Source organism: Chenopodium album, chromosome 6 (assembly GCF_948465745.1).
Source record: "Chenopodium album chromosome 6, dcCheAlbu1.1, whole genome shotgun sequence".
Taxonomy (NCBI): domain Eukaryota; kingdom Viridiplantae; phylum Streptophyta; class Magnoliopsida; order Caryophyllales; family Amaranthaceae; genus Chenopodium; species Chenopodium album.
In genome coordinates, this window is record NC_137839.1 from 7,894,322 (window position 1) to 7,902,180 (window position 7,859).

The window sequence follows — 7,859 nt, forward strand, 5'->3', positions numbered from 1 at the left end:
AATTATTCGAGGTTAGGATTTTAATTCGATTTTTTTGGGTTTAATAATTATGCAATTTTAATCGATTTGGGATTTTAATTCAATTTTTCTCGATTTTTTTGGGTTTAATGTTGTTTTTTATTAAATGATTTTTCTGGGTTTTTTTGGGGTTTTTTGAGTTTTCACGGTTTAATGTTGGGTTTGATTAAACAATTTTTCCAGATTTAATCAAAACATGCATGCGTTTTTTGGGTTTTTTTTTTTTATTTTGAGTTTTCTGATTTTTTTTTTTTTTTTGGGTTTTTAAGGTTTTTGGGTTTTATTTTGGGTTTTCTGGGTTTTTTTGGTTTTCTGTTTTTTATTTTTGGGTTTTCTAGTTTTTCGTGAGTGTTCATAATTTTTTTGTTTTAATTGATGCAGGTTTATTGTTTAGATCTTAATAAATTGAAGAATCAAGATGCAGGAATATAAATCGAAGAATCAAGCTGTTGTATGGGGTTTTTTCATTTTGATGTTGCACCACCTCATGAGCACTTATTGGTAGTGTGGGATAGGTTCATTTTTTTTTTATTTATACATTTTAATTTTTTTGATTTTTTTATTTATATTGTAATTTTTTTTATTTATATTGTAATTTTTATTTTGATTTATACGTTGTAATTTATTTGATTATAATGAATGAAATTGGTTGATTATATTTTGATGTTTAATTTTATTTTTTTTTGAGTTAATTGGTCAAATATATTTAAAGTGAAAAGGACAAAAAAAATTATTATATGTGCATTGCCACCGGTTAACCGGTGGCATTTATATTTAACACTAAAAAACAATAAAGCGGCAATGTGTTTTGCCACCGGTTAACCGGTGGCAATATTGGTTTTTGCCACTGGTGGCTTTTTTATGGAGAAATGCCACCCCTCAAATGACCAGCGGTTCAAAACAGGTGGCATATATAAGGGGGTTTTGAACCGGTGGGGATTTGCCTTTTTCTACTAGTGATGCACAACACATAAAGAAAGCACATAATTACACCTTTAAAGTGTGATTCCACGAGTGATCGAGCAAGAACAATTAGGGGAACAAGAACCCCAAACGTGATTCCTCTATTTAGTCCACAAGTAAGAATTGAACCTCCACTAATGCTAGTTAGTTGAGGTCAAACCTTTCAATTTACCTTTTGCGAAGACACTACTAGAATCCGGGCAAACTGCGACAGTTTTTTTACGACAGCCATAAAACTGTCGCAAAATTTGAAAGCTACGACAGTTTTTAATAGCTTTCGTAATATTACGCCAGTTTTTCATTCTGTCGTTAAATTACGACAGTTTCGGACCAATTAAACTGTCGCTGAAGTGTAAAAATAAATATAAATTAAATTAAAATACTTAGGACGGCTTAAAACTTTCGTAAACGTTTTAAATTACGACAGTCTATTGTACCGTTGTAAGGTGCGACAACTAAAATCTGTCGTAAACATTTTAAATTACGACAGCCTATTGTACCGTCGTAAAAAACTTATAAAAAAAAAATAGAAAGCGGGTATAAAACCCTTCCATCTCCCCCACCTTAACCCTATTTTTTTTATATGCCGTTTCTTTGTTCTTTCGTTCTCATTCTTTCAATCTTATCTCTTGGTTCTCTTACTCTCTCTCCTAGTTGATCTCCTCTAGTCTATCTTTCTCTGCTTCCAGATTCTCCTGTCTCTTTTCTTTCTTTTCCTACTTCCATGATATAAGCTTTTCCTTTTTTCTATTTCTGAAATTCAACCAAGGTTACTAATTTCACCATAATATCGACCATGATTTCGAAGGTAAGGGTTTTTAGGCCAATTTCGACCATGAAAATTCCAGATCTGGAGTTTTCATGGTCGAATTTGACCAAGCAAGCCCATGGAAGATGAAATTTGAGATAGGTATTTTAATTTTTATGTAATTTTTGTTTATATTGTTTTGGTATATGTTTAGTTTCGTCTCTTGGGTGTATTTTTCTAATTATGTTGGTTTATTTCGTTTAATTTTGAGTTTAGTAATTTTCGCTTTATATTTGTTAATTTCATTTATTTTCTTTCAATTTTCGTTTATTTATGTTTATGAATTTCGAGTTTTGTTATTTTCGTTTCATTTTTGTTGATTTCATTCATTTTCTTACAATTTTCGTTTATTTATGTTTATTTTTGTGGTTATATTTTCAGATCTAGTATGTTTATTTGCTTTTTTTTTTTTATGTGGTTTTAATTTCAGATCTAGTATGTTTATTTTTGTTAGTTTGTCTTATTTCGAATTTTGGGTTTATGTTATTTCGTTTATTTTCGAGATTTGCTATTTTTTCATTTTAATTTCGATTCTTGTTAATTTTGGTTTATTCTTGATTTTTATTGATTTCAATGTCGTAGCTACTGTTTTTTTGGGGGTTTATTTCCAGATCTATAGTTTGCTTGTGGGTATGTATTTGTTTTTTTTTTTGGTGGTTTTGGGTGGCGTTAGATGGTTGGTGGGGGTGGTTGGTAAGGGTGAATATGGTGGTTAAGGTTTACAGTGGGTGAAGGGGCTAGGTTGGCTGGGTTGGGGGTTTTGCTACTTTTTTTAATTTTTTTTTTATTTTTTTGCGACGGCTTTTAACCGTCGCTAAAAGTGATTTTGCGACAGTTTTAAAACCGTCGTAATTTTGCGACAGCTATATGCTGTCGTAAGTTAATTTCTGCGATAAAAATTTAAACTGTCGTTGAAATTAAAAAAACTGTCGTAATTTTATTTATGACAGTCAAAGTGTCGTAAAAATGAAAATTTGCGACACTCGTGACTGCGACAAACGTATTACGACATTTGGCTATCGTAACTGTTTTTAGCGACAGTTTTAATCATTTTTGCGACAGAATTTGGCTGTCGCAAAAGTGCTGATTTCTTGTAGTGAGAGGAGAGGAGAAAAACGAGCCACAAACCACCACCACCACCGGTGGTCCTTACCGTACGAATTAGGGGAGAGAGAGAGGGGCGTGTGAGATAGGGGTTGGGGAGATTGGTTGCTTGCTTCACACTTTTTTGCTTAGGTTAATTGTCCCCTATATGCTTAACTTAGGCAAGACCTCTATCTTCATATGTAATTAGAGTCCATGTGAACCCCAAACTCCTAACTAACCCAACCAAAACAAATCTAGCCTTACTTCTTATGTGGCTTATCATTATCTCATGAGGCCAATGAATGAACTTCATGCTTTGTTCAATTCATGACTCTAATGTGTGACCTTATAGAATCCATTCTATTGGGCTTTGGACTATTTGACTAGCCTAAAGATTATTTATCATATCTAGCAACAGACAATGACGGCCCAAAAGAATTAACTAATTATCTTCATATAATGATCCATGATATATCTAGTAATTGCACTTGACGAAGACATAAATTCTTCAAAAACGAATAGAATGGTGTACTACTTCAAACAAGTGTATTGATCCAATATAGATAGTTCATAAATAATCATGGAGCTAGATAATTATTCAATGAAGTCAAGTGATCATAATGCCTAAATGGAGGTCGCTTTCGATCAGTGAGATAAATATAATTAATGTCATAGTTTACTCTTAACTTAACCTAATAAGTCACACCCATGCACGAAATCAAATCGTAATAAAGACAAATTAAGTTGGATTGCCGTAATACGTCTATAAATACATTTTAGACTAAAACGTTGGTGTTTGAGCTTAGAGTGTCAAAACCGAGAGTTATACATTAAGTTGTTTAAAAGAATCGGCTAACCGAGGAAAACGTCAAGCGACACAACGTGCTAGGCTTGTTTACCTAGAACGAGGCCTTTCCGCACATACGCATGAGGGCAAGGCCAAATAGCTAAGCGTGGGGTGCTAGGCTCGCTGTCGAAACCCCGTACTAGCTAGTTGGTAGCACCAACAGCCCCATAAGGCCTAGTTTGCTGCTAACCATATACGTGGGCTAGCTGGGTGCTTGCCGCAAGGCACCAATAGCCAGCTATGCCACGCAAGGAGCATGGTGTTCCGCACAAGGCCTTGCGCGCTGGATGGGCCTATGCGTGGGTTGGCCATGCCGCAAGCAAATATAGGTTGCCAGCCACCCTTTGCGAGGGCTTAGCTGGCATTGTCAACCTTGGGGCGCAAGGCTGCTAGCAAGGCATGCCTTGTTGCCCAAGGTTGGGCAATAGTCTAGTTGCCTGTTAAGTGGGGCAGGCTGCCCTTAAGTGATCCCCAAGCTCTTAGGGTGGTCCTTCCATCTGACCCTGGCTTTTTTATTGGCCACCATTTATCGCTTGTTCATTTACTTGCTAATTAATTTATGTTTTAAATTAAGTTAATTGGGTTTTCCTACTTAGGGTTTTAGGATTAAGTGAGTGATTCCTACCTAAGGTTTTTGGATTAAATTAAGTTGATTGGGTTTTTCCTACCTAGGGTTTTAGGATTAAAACAAGGGATTTTGTGATGAATCACATTTATATAGGATTTATAGGCATTTTATATAGTTGCTTCTTAGGTCTTTTAGTCGCTCTTTAGGTAGAAAGTGCATAAGTTATCTGTTTTGTGCTCTTTTAAGTTTCGTTTGTGTTTTCTTAATGTTTCTGGTAGTGTTATAACTATTTGGACGCTTTCGGAGTAGTTTTCGGAGAATCGGACAATGAAAGGATGAAACGTCGATGAATCGAGGTCGTCGTTTAATGAAAGATATGTGTTTATGGAAGCTTATTAGATTGATATTCATAGGCATGAGGAATGAATTTGAGTTCATAATGAAGTTAAACATGGTTTACAAAGTGGCAAAACTGACTTGTCAGTTGACCGTCTTCATCGAGCATCTTCGTGCCATGTCGTTTTTTATCGTCCAATCGTTTGACAACTTGTATAATTTATATTTTCTTAATTATTATTTCTTTATTTATTTTTAGATTAGAATTTAAGTAATTATAAATACTCAAGGAGATTTTATTTTCTCTCGACGCTTTTTCTTATTTTTTTTATGTGTTCATTTTCTATTCTCTCTAGCCATAGTGTCTCTAGGGCAATTCCATGGATTGCTCTTAAGTTTGTTACATTAGTTAGTTAAGGTATGTTATTTCTCTCTTTTAATTATGCTTTCTTTATTTGATTTAGTTTTAATTATTTATTTCATGTTAGCTCGATTAGTTTATTTCTAGGGTTTGGAAATCCATGTTTATGAAATGAATTTTGATTGAAGTTATTGATATTTTGATTATTCATATTTCTAATTAAAAGTGTTTTATTATTAATCTTGCCACCTAATCAATTGTCTGATTAATTATTGTTAATAAGAGTTTGAATCAAAAGATCGTACTTTTAGAGGCTGACCTACAATTAGCAATTCTAATTATGTTAGCGACCGAACTACATATATATGTTGAATTAAGAGCGTTAAGACCCGACCATAGGTTTAGCAATTGCTCTAGATACTTGATTGATTGAATTGTTAATGGTATTTTGATAGATTTAGACGTATAAACATGGTGAACCATAGCCCTAGGTATTTTCATTGTTTTATTCCTATTCTAATTTAGACTACTTTTCTATCCAAACTCGTGAAATAGTTTAGTTTCTCCATACCTTGAAAGCTAAATTGAATAGCCATCTCTCTATGGATTTGACCCTACTTACCCTGCCTACTACATTGTTAGTCGGTTTTGTTAGGAATTTAATTTTGACAGGTGTACGACATGCTATTTGTTTGCATAGCGGTTTTGTTGCTCAAGTTCATCGATAGTTAGTGTAGTTTTTTTTGTTGTCCATAAGTTTTTTAGATTCTAATTATCTATAAAAATAAGGAGTCAAGGATATTCTTAATGCCGTCATCAAAAGGTAGTTCGTGAATTGGTTTCCAACGGTAAAGGTGATCAGTTAAGGCTAGGGTTTTCGTACTTAATTGAAACCTCGATTCAAGTGAGGCAGTCTTCTTGTGTTGGCCCTAACGACTAGTATATGTGTTCGAGTGTACTACATTATTTATGTCGACTGGTGAGGTAGTTTTCTAGTTCTTTTTGCTTCAACTTGTGGAATCACGAGTTCCTTTGTGAGTACTTGTAGGCTTTTATTTTCCTAGTGTTCTATTTAAGATATTGTTCATGTTTGCCCTAGTTTGTTCATGATTATTTCTTGCGTAATTTGTTTGTTGTTTAGTTTTTTAGGTTTCTGGTCTTTAATAATTCTCTTGCTTTACATGGTAAATGAGTTAAAGTTTCATAGGTTTGTTCTAGTTATGAAGGCTATTATATCGAAGTGTTGTTGTTGTATTTGGAGTCTAGATAGTCAGATTTGCCCTTGGATATCAGGGTTGTTAGGTTATGCACTACGTACCTGGTATGTTGGGTTGGTGGTCCTTTGGTTTCCTTTTTGAGTTGTGACTACTATGTTTCTCTGAAAATTATAAAAAACTTTGGTGAAGGGGAATTTTCAAATTGAATGTGTGATTTCCTTCATTGGTTGTTTAGGAGTGGTGTTATTTATGCATGCTGAAGGTTTACCCTACATTTAGAGGAAGGAAGGTGGTTTTGAGGGAAAATGTTTGTTTGCTTTTCATGTTGCTTCTTGGTTACGAGATGATTTGGGCGTTCATTCAGTTGCTATCATCCTGTTTTCTTGCACTCTCTGTAGGTATAGTTACATGAAGGGAGCTTGCATAATGGTGCAAAGTTTCTCATAGTTAAGTCATAAAAAAATATGACTCTCTTAGTTTGTTCTAGGGCTCCTAGGAAGTAGCTATATATGCTTTTTTATCCCTATGAGTGGAGTCATGCTATAGGTCATTTGTTTAGCAAAAGGGTGCACATTCCACTTTCGATTGGTTTTTTCACATCTCAACAACTTTCATCGTGCATTTGCTTCTGTGTCATTGTAAGTATTGAGGATATTATATTTTAGGAAAATATATGATAATATTTGGTGGCCATATTTTGTGCCTAGAATATATCTTTTGATATCTTTGTGATATTTCCTAATTTTATCAGATTAGGGAAACCTTGTATTATATATTGGCTATGGCCGTATCAATGAAAATCAAGCAACTGAGTTTGTTCAATTTAACATATTCTCTCTACTTTAGCATGGTATCAAGAGCAGGTTAAAATCCTTGTTTTTTGTTTTTTTTTTCTTACAATGGTTGGAGACGATGCAATCCCTCCACCACAAACACATCACCATACCATGTACATAGCTGCGCACCTTTCAGAACCACGAAATTTGGTTCGTGCTAATGACGTTTCAAGTAGTACAGTTGAGACAATAACGGGATTGTTCGGTAATGTTCATGTACCCGAAAATTGTTTGAAAGGAAAATTTGATCTTACCTCTTGGATCATTGACACAGGGGCAACTCATCATGTCATCGGAGACAAATCTTGGTTATTCGATACGCAGGGTTTTGAGTGTCCTGTTGGTCTTCCCAATGGAGACACCGTATTGGCTTCTTTAATTGGTTCTGTTTGTTTGTCGGACAAGCTCACCCTAACCGAGGTTCTTTATGTTCCTAATTTGAGTTGTAATTTGCTTTCTGTGTCCCAAATTACGGATGAGCTTAATTGTACTGTCCAATTTAACTCTTATATGTGTGTTGTACAGGATCAAACGAAGGAGTTGATTGGAACGGGAGCTAGGAAAGACGGACTATATTATTTTAGCAATTCAGATTCGGTGAATTATGTTGATGTGGGTGACGCAAGGTTGACCTTGGAGTTGTGGCATCGTCGAATGGGTCATCCCTCTGAAAAAATGGTTAAGTTACTTCCTCATGTCAGTGGAAACAAACATAATCTTGCTAAAGGGTGTGAGGTATGTATGCGTGCTAAACATCCTAGGGATAAATTTCCTTTGAGTGATGGTAGAGCATCTAGGATTTTTGAGAAAATACATTGT